Below are 16,602 nucleotides of genomic sequence, written 5' to 3'. Positions count from 1 at the left end.
TAACTGGGGTAGAGGTTAAATGGAATAAGAAGAAATGCATTGTGTGTATGATGTTGTCCCTGGTTGCTCTTTGGCGAGGTTGACGATGCTCATTTTAAAGCAAGTGTCAAACATTGAGATCATGCCAGTTAGTTTTGCTCCCAGTTAATAAGAAGTTACACCATCTGATTTTTTTAAAAATACGTAATGGTCTATTGCTAACGACAGAGCGATTTAAAAATGCCCTGTATTTTACCAGGTTTAATAAAGAAATTTTTTGTACAATTCTTTGTTATTGTTACGGACGCGTAGAGCTGTCAGCCTCATAAAAAAAAAAGTTTGGGCCTTATTACGTTATAACGTGATAGTTTTATTGTAAAAACGTGAAACGTATCACGTTATAACGTGATAGTTTATTGTAAAAACGTGAAACATACCATGTATCTGAAAACGTGAACTTGGTCATTTTCGACTTTAGATGAGGAAATTGTGTGCGGGGTGGATAGGAGATCACAAATGGCTCATTTACAGGACTTGATAGAGTTTTTCTTCATACTTGGGTTGAGACATTGTGAAATTATGGTGCTTTGGAACACTTTCGATCCATTGTAATAAATATGCATAGTTTAAGGACAGTTTTAAAAGGCATGGGTCTGTACAGAAGGAAAAATGAGTCCAATCTCCATGACGTGGCATAATTTCTAATTTAAACTTGAGCGGCACGAGAATCGCTATGAATGCAAACATCATCGGTGCATTTAAGTGCCATCTATCCATCCCTCCTCTACCGGTTCTGATCGCAGCAGTAACCAGGGAAGTCCCCCTCCTCAGCCACATTCGCCAACCCTGCGGGGGGGTCCGAAGGCGCTCCCGGGTCAGCTGAGAGATGTAATCCCTCCAGCGTTCAAGTGGTTATACGTTTTTACAATAAAACATATCATGTTATAACGTGATACGTTTCATGTTTTTACAATAAAACTATTACGTTATAACGTAATAAGGCCCAAACTTCTTTTTTTGAGGATGACAGCTCTACGCTTCCGTATATTGCGACAGAAAACGTCAAAGTGCTTTTATTTTCCTGTTATGTAAACAACATATTAGTTACAGAGAGTTCCTGGTTTCCTTCATGTTCATTACATTCTTAAAACAATCTCCCATTTTGGAATAATTAACATGCAGGAGAGATTAATTTTTATCTGACTTCTGCCCTTTTCGTCCTTTTAATCATGCCAGAGTTTCATATTGTAGTCAGCAGAAAGACAGTGTTTTAATGATGCTACGCTAGCTGAGTGCTTGAACTATGACTCCTTAGGCTGAAAATCCTTCCCATTAAGAGGTGGGAGTATGCACAATTGTACATATAAGTGCTTTTATGAAGCTGCTATTGGATTAAAAATAATAATTAGAACTCCTCCACAGTTTTTTTCTCTACTGCTTAAAACTTGGCAAACCAGCAATGCAGGTTGAGAAACAATTTACATTATTTTTTATTTTTTATCGCTTTTAATTTTTTGTTTGACAGCCTCAAAATAATCGACTGCCTTGATGCAGCGGTTACATGATATTTTAGACAAATATAAGCCAATAAAAATACATCAATTGCACATGGTGCTGACAGACTCAGGAGTTATTGCCTGATCAATGAAAACTCAATCCCAGCTGTTACACAGGTATTACAACATTCCAAAGTACAACTCCTGCTTGGAAAGAGGCATCATTTAGTGCACCGATCAGTTTATTCACACTCCCATTACAATTACTTTTAAGCAGTTGCTAAGTCTCAGGCAAGATGTGTGTCTTTCGTTTTGTGACTTGGAAGTTAAGGCACCACCTTGCTGGTCACTCTTACCTATTCTCTACTTGAGAGGTCACGTTAGGTTCATGGGAAAGAGCCCATTGGCAAAGCCTGAGGAAATTGCCTGCTTTCCTCCCTTTAGGCATTCAGTACTATAATAGCTGACCCGGCACTCCCTACTCTGCCCCTGTTTTCTACAGCATCTTAAGCCACCGCTTTGATTTAGTTCAATGGGTGCTCTGACACAACAAGCAAAGACTTGTTTTTTAGCTGACATCTTCAGGGGTTAAATAACAACCACAGCGCTGGGGCTTGTCAAGGCTTTGCTTCTTTTACAGTTGCGGCTTGAGTTTAAGAAGTGTGCAGCCAATTAAATAAAAGCCTGGATGGTGCGACTTTTTTGGTGCTGTGGTGTCATTCTTTCTCCAATAGATTTATTAAAAAAAACTTATTTTACATGTTTGACTACAGAAATGTCAATGCCAGGAACCTAAACACAACATGTACCCAAATATATTGGGTTCCCTCCTCAGGAGGAAGCAATTTCTCAGTTTTAAAAATGATGACAAGCAAAAAGAGGGGCTGCCGCAGAGGAAGAGCCTGAGCTGTCCGGTGTGCCTGTGAGGCAGGTACAGGAAGGTTTAGTCAGGGACAGAGGTTTTAAACATAGGAAGCTGGCCCAGATGGCTTATTGCTGCATCCTACATTTTGTACCCCTCCTCTAGCAGGATGTTGGAGAGGCCTGTCCCCCTTTAATGAAGGAGAGGACAGGGACGTGGTGGATGTCATCCACCTCCGTAGCAACAATGAAATCAAAGCCTGCCTGCCAGTCAGCCCGTCGCCTGGCTTTGGCCTGGCCTTGTGTCCACACGACACAGGAAGCAGATTCTGTTTTCTTGCTTTTTTTTTGGAGAACAACAGAGTATTTTAGAGCCTTAGGCTAGCTGACTCCTCATCTAAAGAGCAGGTCTGCTCCATGGCCCTTCTTGGCCTCCCATCCCTCACAGATACATGAGGCTTTTTCAGAGAGCTGCAGCCGTGGCCTTTTTTGCAGATACGGCATGGAAACTGTGTATCTGTGATGTCACGTACTCATCTTTAATCCTAACTCTCTGGAAAATTCCCTCATTACATTTGCTGTGTCACTTAAGCCTGTTTAACCTTTAGTGATTCTTTCAATCTGTGAACTAAAGGGAACACCACAGCTAGAAACAATTCAAGTGGCTTTAACTCCAGAGCAACAGCACCAGTCGTCATAACTCTGTAATGTGTGAAACTCTGCGTTTTTATTTTTAAACTCCCCCGCTGCATCCTTTCTGCCGCGCCAAGTCTGGAAAAAAAAAAAACTAAAAAAGCCCTATTTATTTGAACAAGGTTCCTCTTTTCCTGTTCCTGTCATGTGACTGATTAGAGACAAAACTACAGAGGAGCGAGGAAAACACTGATGGCAAATCGTCTTCACTGTCCATGAAAAAGGGAAACGCAGGCAAAGCGGGAGCATGATAAAGAAAACAGGAAATTTGCTTGCAGTGAAAAACACGGTTCTGCCTTTCACACAAGATCTAATGTGCTGCATGTGACGCCCGTGCGAAGAGGAGCGCTTCTCTTCATGCTGCACTGTTAGTGCTCATAGCTCCTGCCTGCCTTGAGCTTGGCAGAGGAGCTTTACATTTTTAAATGGCTTTAAGAGCCTAATGGCATCTACTCTTGGCTCTTTCCCCTCTGTGTCTGTGTGTGAGGTTCATCTACATAGCAGGTGTCCTCCATCGGCTTAAAAGTCCATTTTCAGGGATGCCTAAATGTGATGAAGTCATCAGAATGAGGCGTGAAGAGAGATCAGCTAAAGGTGATGTGGATGCATACATGAAGATGGATGTGAGAGGGTTAGAGGTCTGCTGTGGCGTATGCATCACTATTGTTCCGCTGACTTTACCTTTACTATTATTCTTTTGTCATGTACAAAAAAATCTTAAATTCAGTTGCTGTTAAAGGCTAAACAATACGGGATGAACCAGTTTATCCACTTGAAAAAAGGTAAAAGCACATTTCTTGAATAATTTTAGCAAGTTTCTTATTACTATTTCATTTTCACCATTTTTTGAATAAAAAAACTGAACATTTTCCTGAAGCAAAGTTTGTTGAGGCTCATTGTGAATTTTTACGAGAACTTAGGGTCATCATCTTGTTTCAGAAGCTGTGCTCTATTTGTATTTATTGATTTTTTTTTACAATTCCAGTAACGTGATATTGTTTTTAAACTGAATCCAGTCATTTTGAATCAGCTTGATATTCACCAAACTATCACTAGTTTACCTCAAAACAATAGTAGAAAAGCTGTTTTCATTCAGTTCTGCACCCTTTTTGCATGGAATAATGAGGTTAAAATGGCTCTGTTTGACTGTAAAAAGGATCCTTTTTACCTCACGTTTCCAGATGACTTGATGACTTTATACACCAGCCTCATTTAGCTGTTCATTTAAACTGTCTGATGCTAAGTTTGATGAGGAGGATGCAGGAAATGACTCCTCTTTGAAAATCGTACTTGCACACTTGTGGCTGCACAGAACAGTGTCTGAACAATTTACCTTTTCTTGCAGCTGTTTTATTTATCCTTTGCTTTATTACTTTCAATTCATAATCATTAAGTTCAATGACAAGTTGTCAAATACATACACAGAGGGTCCACAGAAGAATATGTAGCAATTTTACAATAAAAGAAAAGAATGAAAAAATCATACAGGAGCTCTGTTTTCTTTCTTTAGTTCTCAGCTGCGATGACATTGACTGTTGTGAAGCTCTGATGTTGCCAGTTGTTGTTTTTGACAAGGACTGAAGTTCAGCCTAAGTGGGAATAAGGGGCTGACAGGTAGGGATAAAGCACCTGTCCTTCAAACAATAAGTCAGATCACTTGTTCAAACCCCATTCTGTACAATCTACTTTGTACATTTTCTATTATTTCTTCTCTAACAGTTAGATTTAGATTATATGATTGGGGTTAAACAACTATACACTGTGATGGACTAAATGGTTTTATGCTTAGTCGTCAAAGTTCTCATCACATGATAGATTAAATTATAGATTATGGCACTCTTGATCTATTTCTGCAGAGTGTGAGCTGATCATTTGGAAACCACTTCTGCTTTATTCGCTGCAATTTCCTCAAAATTAATAAGACTCCTGGTAAACATTGTGTTCTTTTCTTCTTTTTATTTGAAAAGAAGAAAATTGTGTTGATATTTATTTTCATTTTCAGGGTAAAGAGTTGTGGTTTTCTAACATGAGATTTCACAGAGTGTTAATTTTCACTACTTGGACTTTTTCTACAAGCTAATCAAGATCTGACGATTCACTGAGACCTCAGATATCCTCTGTGTGACAACAAAAGCAGTCCATGAATTTTCAGCTAAGGAATGATTCATGTTTAACTTTGAGCCTGTTCTGAATTCAGATTGTCTTTTTTCACCTACCTGTGCACAGTAGCAAAAGTTTGATAAAACTTTCGCATGCCAGTGTACAAATCCCCTGTATCTACGCAGAGCTGCTTTTAGTTGGAATTCTTCTGACTCTGTGAGCCTTGTTTACAGCAGTAAAGGAGATAAAACCCCACTGATGTGGCACGCATTTTGCAGCCAGTATCGGGGTTGCAGCAGCAGGAACAGCAAAGCACTGAGACTTGCATTTCTCAGGTTTATGGAGTCCTACTGTTATTTGGAAACAGTGGGTTACAGACGGTTGTGCTGTTTTCCTTTTAACTACTTTGGAAGAATTTGTCAGTTTCATTTGATGCAGCAGGAAGTAGGCTGGGAAAATGAGGGCAGAAACAGATAGGATAACATGCAAAGAAGGACATTTCTATGCATCCCAGAACACACTTGACTGTGCAGTTATTATCTAAAGTAATAAATGCATGTCAGGAAACATGAACCTGCTTCTGTACCAGTCCAGAATATATCTGATCTTGAGTTAACATTTAGAATGAATAATTTCACATGTTTGTTGAATTTTGCAGTACTAAATAGTTTCAAAACACTTGGATGCAGCATCTGTGTTTGCACCTCTTGGCATTTTCCCCTAGAAAGCCCAAATAAATGAAGATGTTGCTTTGGCATGCTGTTTACACTTTTCTGCAGGCCAGTAGCCAGTTGCACATCTTTCCTCCCTGTCAGCCAGGTATGTGAGGTTGACACATCAAAGTGCAGGCTGACGCACGAGCTGAGTGAATGGCCACAACTGTCCTTGAAATATTTGAACTTCTGGCACTTACCTCACATTTGCCCCTTCCATCACTGCAGCGGTATGCACCCCGACAAAGTGTGTCTAATGGAGCTGTCCCTATATGATCTCTGTGACGCGGTTGGCATGTTTGGGACAAAATGTTTGCTCTGCCTCATCCTCGTCTGGGAAACATTTTCCAATCAAAGTGCATATCACTTCCTCTCTTTTTTGTGATGCTCCAAGCAAGTTTTCTTTGTTTTTATGTGTTTGTTTGGAAGAGATGGCCGGACCTGGCGCAGGATCCACACATTACTCCCAAAGTGAGAATGGCTTTTCACAACAACAAAGAGAAATCACATTTCTGAAGAGCAGTGTCAAATTTTTACAAGGACATGTTCAGTGAGCTGTCTCTCTGATGTGACAAAGACTTCAAATGACTGTCAATGAAGAAGTCCTTTGTAATAAAAAAAAAAAAAAAATCGAAAAAAAAAATCTTGTAATTGTTGGAGTTGGAACTGAATTACTTTTGACATGTTGCATTCTGAGGAAGCAATGGGCGGAATCACAATGTTTATAATGTCATCGGAGTCACTCTGATTTCAATTGATTAAAACGGAAGAAAATTAGACACTTAATGCTAATTTGTCAGCTGTTAATACAGCATTATGGCTGCTTAGCACGTCTAAATTGATGTTTATGTCCTGTGTAATCACACAACTAGCAGAAGGAGTAAATCAACGGGCTGCTGTATTGTTTCATCTTTATAGGTTAAAGTGTGATGCTGCTTTTTGTTAGTTGAGGCTAATCTCCCAAAGCTGCTGCTTATCTGTGCACCACCAGCTGGAATGCATGGGAAAAGAGGGGAACCAAGCTCAAATATGTTTTTGGCTCTCTGCCCGAGTTCACATTTGTTAGATGGTTGTCAACAAGCCAATCAAAATCCATCTGAGCTTTTAAAGGCCAGGGGATCGTTGTGAGTAGACGAACAGGATTTTTGACTGACAAAAAGATTACCAATGAAAAATGAGGGCCACAACAAACTATCTTAGAATGAATCAGAAGAATTGAGCATGTTTGACTTGTCACTTGGCTTTTTCCTGCTGCTAAACATTCTCCGCATCAGTGATTTCCAAACTTAGGTCCCCCTGCATGAGGGTTTCACTGCACAGAGGTGGCCAAAATTAGATTTGCGCAATGAAATTATATGCATTTGCCGGATTATCATAAATCTAGTGAGGAAGAAGCTCCCTGAACACCGCCGTTGCACTCAGTGAAATGTCCGACAAGTGTTTGTGTTTTACGGGAGTTTAGGACATAAAATTTGCTCTTGAAAGAGAACATTTACAACTCTCTAGAAGCAGCTGACCGATGTGTTTTCCATGACATCACAGAAACATTCATTCTTTACCACGAGAGCAACAAGTATCCAGGGGCTCTGAATTAAACAGCATTCAGCACATTGGTGCTCTGCATGTGCAAAGAGTGGAAAATCTGTCAAATGTGGAACCAAACAATTTCAGATAAAACAGGCACTGTGAGTGTGTGCATCTTTGCACACCAACTCAATGTTTAGATGCATAGAGTCATGGCAGCCCGCTATTTCCAGCCTCGAGAATGTGGAAGACCTCAGCTGAGAGGATGAGTTCGCTCCCTCATACTGATTTGGTGTTATTTATTGATTTGATAAGAGAATCTGTCTAATTTTTTTATATTTTTTTCCTAGATAAACCTTGATGCAAACTTTTGGACTGCCAATGGTAACAGTTTGGCACCCAAACTGGTTAAATTCACAATTTCTGGTTTTTCCCTCTCATTCAGTGCTACATAATCTGTAAAAAAGTTGGAAACTGCTGCTCTGGATCAGGCTTATACGTTTCATAGGTTTAAATATTTCTGGACAACATAACCCAAAATCCATCCATCCATTTTCTAAACCGCTTAATCCAATTCAGGGTCGCGGGGAAGCTGGAGCCTATCCCAGCTGGCTTTGGGCGACAGGCAGGGTACACCCTGGACAGCTCGCCAGTCCATCGCAGGGCCATAACCCAAAATGATTAAGTTTACTTATTGAAAGAACTTAAACATCTCTGAAAGATACTTAGACAATAAAGCAATATAAGTTACTATCTTAACACTTTGTGTTTTTGACTAATTGTTTAAGCACACTGACGTGTAAATTCCCGGAGCCGTCATTGGTCTGCAGCATTTGGAGGTGAGGAAATTACATTGCACATCTTTGCATATTGGAGCCTCATGTCACAGTTGGGTTTTGCTTTAACAGTACCACATCACACGCCAGCAACTGGATATCAACACAATGGGTACTGGACCCTTTTTTTTTTTCCATTGTGTATCTGAGTTTATAAAATAAATGTTTTTGACCTACACTACCAGTCAAAAGTTTGGACATACTTTCCCATGAGAAAGTGTGTCCAAACTATTGACTGCTAATACTGAAATATCCATTCTTCCCATACCAAATACACTATTCACAAAAAGTTAGGGATATTCAGCTTTTGGGTGAAATTTCACAACAAGCCTAAAATGCATTCAAACCTGTACAGGTGAACTTAATGTGATCTTCTCTAAGCTTTTAAATGCACATGTCCAACTGTTAAATGTTTCAATAAATTTTGCACAAGTTGCTGTTCTCTAACAAGGAGCTTAACGGCAAAAATCACGGCAGGTGTGTGATCCTTGAATTGACCAATAAATGTCCTGGTTCAATTAGAGCTGGTGTTTAAACTGTTGTCCTCATCATGCTGTTCACATTTTGACATCATGAGACCAAGACGACACCTAACAATGGAACAACAGTCCCTTGCCATTGCGATGCTTCAAACAGGACGTTCTCAGACAGAAGTGGCCACTGAGCTTGGAGTGTCACAGAGTGTCATCAGCAGGTTGCAACAGGGATATGGAGAGACTGGAAGAGTCACAGAAAGGCCTAGAAGTGGACGTCCTTTGGCCACATCCCGTGCTGATGACCGCTACATTGTGAACACTGCCCTGAGAAACCGGATGATGAATGCCACTCAACTCCAGGCACGTTTAAGAGAGGTGAGAGGCACCCAAGTGTCACGTCAGACCATTCGAAACCGTTTCCATCAGCGTGGTCTGCGTGCTAGACGACCTGCACGGGTACCTGACCACACCACCAGGCACAGGCATCATCGTCTTGCATGGGCCAGGGAGCATTTACGCTGGACGAGGAACCAGTGGGCCTCAGTGCTGTTCTCTGATGAAAGTCGATTCACACTGAGCAGAAATGATGGCCGGCAACGATGTTGGAGACGTCAGGGAGAGCGCTATGCATCAGCCACTGTTGTCACCAGGCGAGCTTTTGGTGGTGGCGGTGTTACAGTGTGGGCAGGGGTGTCCACTTGGTACAGAACTGCCCTACACTTTGTGAATGGTACAGTGACAAGCCCATACTACCTGAATAACATCATTAATCCAGTGATTGTGCCCCTACATGAACAGCACAGGCCTAATTTCATCTTCATGGACGACAATGCTCCTGCTCATCGAGGCCGCATCATCAGGGAACGGCTGTTGGAGACTGGTGTACCTCAAATGGAATGGCCTGCACTCTCTCCAGACCTGAATCCCATTGAAAACCTGTGGGATCAGCTGAGCCTTCGTGTAGAGGCTCGAAACCCTGCACCCCAGAACCTCAAAGACCTGAGGGCTGCCCTTCAAGAAGAGTGGGATGCCATGCCTCAGCAGGCAATAAGTTGCCTTGTGAACAGCATGAGACGTCGTTGTCAAGCTGTAATTGATGCTCAAGGGCACATGACGAGATATTGAGACGTTCAAATTTTTTGTTGTGGTGTAACTACCATTGTTGTTACCTTTTGTGTTGAATGAATTTTTTGAGATGAGGAAATCAGTAGTGCATCCTTCTACTTAAATGTCTTACTTTTATGATATTATATCACTGTAGCATGAACATATTGCATTTTCCATAAATTTCCCCTGAAAGTCAAATATCCCTAACTTTTTGTGAGTAGTGTACATAGATAAATACTTCATTAAGTAATGTCCAGTGCAACAGATTTTTAAAATAAATTTCATTCTTGTAATAATAATAAGTATCATGAACAGTGTGAAATATTAACTAAACTGTCAGGAGCTCTCTGCTCGGTGATCAGTCAGTTCGGAGCGCTGTTATGTGTGGTGATATTTTAGCTCCACAAACAGCAAAGACACACAGTTTGATGTGTGGTAAGACCGCAAACCTCCTTCAATATTTTAGAAGGAATCAGAACACAGAAGCAGAGGTGACGAAGAGAGGGACAGGTGATGCTATACGGAGAGACAGATGTCACTATGGAGTCCTCTGGTGCTGCGGACAGGTACTATCAGGTTCTATCCAGGTACCATCAGGCACTAGCAGGTGTTGTCCAGGGTGATGGAGATATGTAACACCGTGGCTGATATTATGGGCAAGTAATCTGCCAGATTTTTGCTTTTGTGCTGAGAAACAACAGAAGTTTCCTGCAGTCCTAGAACTTTGGTTTCCATATTTTGCAGTAATAAATATGGTTATGACATAAGTAAAAAGTAAATGCTGCAATAAAAAGATGGATGAAACCAGCTTGGAATGATAACTTAGCATGGGTATAATAATATGTCCCTGAGATTAGCTCACATCATTTCTGCAGGCCTGGATAAGGTTATCTGTTGAGTTGATCCTTAGGAGACATTATATTATCCAGTAATGGGAATAAGATAGAAAGAGAAAAAGACAGAATGATATAAAATATCTTGAGGATCTTTCACAAAAATATTACTAAACAAAATATTAATATCATCACCAAATTGTACATTAACCTTGATTGAAATGTTCGATTCGTTACACATGTTAAAGACAGTCCAATCACCGGCTCCCGACCTCACAGTCTAAAAAACTAAATAACAGATGACAACAGATCATTGGAGGGGTAACGTATCATTCATTTTTGGTGGCAGTTTAATTATATCATAATGAAATTGAGAAATAGCTGTTACTGGGAGTAGTGGAGGTCAAATGAATCATCATTATGTATGAATGAGGTCTACTTCAGGTCTGAAAGACCAGGAACAAAAAGTGAAACCATTGTTTCACTGCAAAATACAGCCAGGGGTGACACCTGCATAAATATGATCTTTATGAAAGTGTAATTAGAAGTAAAACTTTTGTCTGTGCCAACACTAAACTGAGCATTGGAATATAGCTGGAGCATTTTGAAAACGCATCCAGTGGAGTTTTTTTTTTATTTTTTTTTTTAGCTGTAATGAACAAATATCTTGAATGTAGTCTCTTCTGTACTGTTTAAGTACAAATGTGGGCCTGAATATGCCGCAGGAAGTACAACAGAACTATATAGCTGTTCCTCAGGGTGAATTCTGGATGGAAAATGCTCTAGAAGAGAGACCTGATTCTGTGCAAGAAGCATGGATAAATATCCGGCGGGTGGGAAACATGTAAAAAAGGTGCATAAATTATTAGATATTACCACTCTGCACAGGATGAAACAGATATCAGCAATTTCATTATGAAAGAGTAAAACCAGGAGTCATGAATGAAAATGCACATAAATGAAACCGATCAAAGTGTTTTAGAGTTTATGGTCCAATCAACCAGTTCGACATCATTAGTCTAATAAACTGGACAAAAAATTTTAAAAAAGAAAATCAGAGGAATGAATTGTAAAGTCAGAAATGTAAAACTGGACTCCTCAAAATTGACTACTGTAAATGGAAGCAGAAGGTTTCACTGAAGCAGTGAGTACAAAGAAGCTGAATGACCTCAGCTAAAGAATGGATGGCAGCCACTAAAAAAAATGACTCTCTTAGCCATTACAAAAACCGTTTGCAAGCTCTAAAAAAAGGCAGTTACCCCATTAAATGACTACACTGAGTGTCCATGCTTGCTTTGGACCATTTTCTTCTCTTGTTACTTTGACACTTTAAAGAAAAAAGCAGCAATTGTGCTCAGAATTTAATGTCGCTCCTTTTGGAAATCAGCTCGTCTCTCATTGTCTTTGTTATTCTCCATTTCAGGCACGTTACTGTCGCTTTGATCTGACTGTCCTTCAGCTAAAGCTGCAATTCCTTTAACCTTCTTGTACTTTTCAGTTTAAAACATATCAAGATAAATGAGCTAACCGAGTGATAAGAGTCATTTCCATCTGTCAGGCGAGCCAGCATGAAAGGTCATGGCAGGAAAATGTGTTTATTATCACAATCCATTATCAACCATGAACCTCTGTGAATTGATGTGTTTGGTTTTCTTTGGCATTTGCTATTCGTGACCATACATTAAGGGCCATGCATACTTTTAATTGCATGTGACAGAATGCAAACAATTGCTAATGGGATTATATATTTTCTCAGGCCGTTTACAGAGCTGACGGACTGACAGGCGTCAGGATCTGGTGCCTCACCATTTTGAAATGTTTTGTATACATTGTCGAGCACATCCATATGGCAGACATTGACATCTGGCTCAGATGATTTTTATTACTGTGAAGCACAGAAAAAAAAACTTGCATCACTCTGGGAAACTGTGCAAAAGAGTTACCTATAAGGGGATAAAGCTGCTCCCCTCCCAACTCGTTTCTCATCATTCTGATGTGTCTAAGCAGCACAGAGGTCACTGGCTGCTTCGACCTGCCGTCATGCAGCAGACAAGAGGTTATGGCTTTATGGTGCTTCTTTCAGCAGCTATGAGAGAGCCACTTAGGATGACAAGTTGCAAAAGATCCAAAGTCTTGACAAGAACTGGGGCACAAATCACCCTCAGGCTGACCCTGGAAGCGCCATGTCAAAAGTGCTGAGCTCAGAGTTCCCTGGCACATTTGTCCCGAGCGCCATCGCTTTGAATGATGTGTGAAATGTTTTGCTTCGCTACAAAGAGCTTTTAGCAGGACTTCATGTGGGTGTAATGTCCTCCTTGCCCTCCAGTGTACGATGCCCCTCTACCCATGCTGTTGCGTGATCGACAGATCTACTGTAAGCCGCAGCCAAAACTGAGCTCTTCCATTTGTAGTAAAATGTTTCTCTGCCAGGTTCTCCTCCCCGCAGATGCACTTCCAACATCTTGACGTTTTATCTCACGGGGCTTGCGAGTCGGTCCTGACATTTGAAAAGATTTACAATTTGCATCCTGTCTGTCAGCGTGTGATCTCTAAACAGATTGTGAGGGGAGCATCCATCACTGAGATTTGGCTACAATAGGTATTTAGCTCACAGCCCATTGCTCGCACTGTGCAAGCTCCTGAAGGCAAACATCATGTCGCTACACATTAGCCTTTTATTTTCTTATAAGAGCCTCCGTTTTTTTATTTTTTTTAGATTTTCATTACTTTTTCTGTTTGTGTTGGTTGTAAAAGCAAATTAAAAAAATGGCAAAGTGGATTAGGCTGGATGTGTGTTGTTGGTTGTGTGTTAGCTGTCTATCAAGTTATCCCTCAGGGCTGCTATACTTTAAAGCAATACATTTTCCAATCTAGAAAACAGAACAAGTAGATTGTATAGGACTAGTTGAAAAAAGATGTAGCCTGGGCTAAAAGTAATGACTAAACCAGTAGATAGATGATCATTTCTGTCATCTCTGTTCTGTTTATTTGACAGATTCTGTTGCAAGCAAGAAGCCTTTTTCTCATAATTTATGTCTCTGTTCTGGTCTACAACAGTTTCTAAAGTTTCCCCGTTCAATGTGCAGAAATGAATTCACCTGATGTTTGTGAACTATTGGTACTTTTTTCATTCCATTTGATGGAGTTTTTATTAAAAAAAACAAAACAAAACAAACAAAAACAGTTTTCCGCTGTGACAGCAGGCAACTTACAAGCATGACGTTCTCACTTCCTGCTTGTGTAAACATGACTGTATTTACCAGTCTAATTATAATCGTCTCGTTACTCTTTTAACAAGAATTTACAGAGCTTGATCAGTTCCTTTTGTACTGGCTGGTTATTTTTAGCTCATCAGCTGTGATAGCAATTTGCAAGGCGCCAGGTTTGAGATGAGTGATTAGTGTATTTTTATTTTTATTTATTTGTTTGATTTTCAGTTGCTGTTTCCTTAGGTGGCCAAACTATGTAGGCAGATTAAGAAAAGGAGCATCTTTGCTTCTGAAATACTTGTGTGTACAACCTTACATGCATGTTAGACGGCGCACTTCACACTCAACATGGCTCCTCTCCAGTCGTTTCCGTTATTCAATTCAGTTCAGCTTTATTTGTAAAGCACTGCTTCACAACAATGTTGTCACAGGGCATTTATATACATGAATCAACATACACATCATTTCAAGTTACAACAATGATTTGTATTCTGCATGCAACATTTGACTGGGTTTACATCACATATTTCTGAAGCTGAAAGCCTTTATTTTGAGGTCAACCTTGCCTGATGAAAAATAATGCTATGGGACCCTGATCGACCCTCCATATGGGTCGAGTTGGGTGGGAGAATGGATTGTTATGAGAGCCATAACAATAAATGAAATCATTGACGTTTCAGGCCAGAAAACCATCATAGTACGTTAGAAACCTGATAAGCTCTATGAAGCCTAAAGAATCTGCAGAGTAAAGCGATAACTCCTCGGTCAGGACTCATGCAAAACTCATGAGTTTTGTTTCCTGTCCTGTTTTCTTTTGTGTTTTTTTTTCCTACATCACACACTAAAAGATGAAGGGTTTGGCTTGAGCGAGAACCCTTTCAATGATGGTGCTAATCTAATCTAATCTCACCTCTTTAAAGTTTTGAGATAAGGTATTGGCCCTGGGACACGGCTCTTTCTTGTGCTCTTCAGGTGCACCTAGAAAAACTGAGTTTTCCTGTAATCCTAATGCTCATGAAGTACCACACGATAAGACACATGACTGCAGGTAATGACACGCTCTGAATCCACATTTGCTGTACATTAGACTAAAAGAAGGTCTTAAATTTTAATGGGAAGGTGTGGGAGGTCTAAAACTTATCAATCCACCTTTGAAGAAGTCTGTCCCTCGCCCCCCTCTGTGTGTTAAGGAAATTTGCTCTTCCTAAAATAATGAAAAGGTGTCCTAACAGGAATTTCCTCTCTCACTTTTTATTTGTAGCTCTTGGGGGGGTCGCATGCTGGCTCTGTCAGTATGTGTCTTTGACACAGCCCTCCGCTCGGCTTTACAGCACTTCAGAATGAAGAGTGCACAGAGCTGGGCTGTGTTGCTCAGGGGTGGAGATGGGACTGAACCTGGTGGCAGGTTCACATCAGTGTTTAGACAATAAGTTGAGGGAAACTGCTTCTCCTCTGCGGCAGAGTTAAAGATCTGGAGAGTTGGGGAAGGAATACCCTGCTGAGTGCCAAGCTGGGAACCATTTATGGACCTCGGTTACCTCCAACTTCAACCTTTCACATGTTTATTATCTCTCAGCATGGTGATATATTCATTCAAGTGTCGCCTCGGTTTGAGGGGTCAAACTATTAAATCATATCATTTTAAATAATATTTAACTAAGCTTAACTTTAGTTAGTATGATTACTTAAAGTTAAAAGGAACAGCTGACTTGGTTTAGCACAAAGGTAATCCACCCGTAAAACCCACAGCAAGGCAGAAACGAATGAGAAATGTTTCCAACATGCAATAAAGAGCGATAAATACAGCCGAACACATCTGGGAAATTCTTTTCTTTTAGCTTAATTTGTGCTAATTGTAACTTGAATGTTTTTGTCCTTTTTTTTCAGCATCTTTTGAGGCACTTTGAGCCAGTAACTTTAGCTTACAGATTTGAGATGCAATTCTCCTAATGTGATCAAAATTTTCTACTCTGACAAATATTTTGTCTCTACTGTGTTCAGTATCGACCTGGAGTTGTGATTGAGTTGGAAGGACTTGGAAGGACCCTTGGTTGATCAGACCTCTTGCCATTGGGATCAACCTTCACTGTAAACACGATTAAGAAAAACATTTTCACTGCGCTCCATTGTGCTTTCTGGCCATCAGGATGTGTTGAAGGATTGGGGGACTGTGCACACGATATGCAGCCGTCCAGACTAACTGTTGTGAAATCCTTCCTGCAACTTTCTACCATTGGTCTCTTGTCTATAGACTGAGTTACACATTTTTAAATATGTGCACATGTACAGTTTTAACTCAGTATCTATTCTTTCTCTGTACTGAGCTAATATATTTAATGTGGGCTTTCAGAAGATCAAGGTTTTGCTGTAAATGTGCTTCAAAAGTTGTAAAGTGCTGACATAGACTACATAAATGTCTGAAAGCATCATAAGCATCTGTAAGTGTGAATAAAGGCTGTTATTTAATACACAGATATTCTTGCCACTGCCGTACAGTCTCTGCTGTTGTTTTGTTTATGTTTTCCTCTATAATAATATCCAGGTGGAGCATAATTCACAGTGACACTTTTATATATGATAGACTGTAGGTGTAGAGTCTGTCTAAAAGCTAATAGCACCCTGAGGGAACTGTGGGACAGTAATGACATTCTAGACCAGCTATATTAACCAAGTCCAAGCCAGAGAAGTGAATGCATTGGTAATGAATCATGGGCAAATGGTTTTTGCGGCTGTTTCAGAGAAAGAGGCTGGAAGCTTGGAGCAGCATTTCCTCAT

At 40.3% G+C, this 16,602-nt stretch overlaps 1 protein-coding gene across 1 annotated transcript in view; it reads left to right on the top strand.

The window, feature by feature from the left end:
• Positions 1–16,602, top strand: part of flt4 (fms related receptor tyrosine kinase 4) — a gene marked incomplete at its 5' end in the record, with an annotated part of 64,019 nt that overhangs the window by 5,689 nt on the left and 41,728 nt on the right. The window lies entirely within an intron of this gene.

This window comes from Telmatherina bonti (assembly GCF_933228915.1).
Source record: "Telmatherina bonti genome assembly, chromosome: 12".
Taxonomy (NCBI): domain Eukaryota; kingdom Metazoa; phylum Chordata; class Actinopteri; order Atheriniformes; family Telmatherinidae; genus Telmatherina; species Telmatherina bonti.
This window is presented reverse-complemented; position numbering and strand designations above follow the sequence as displayed.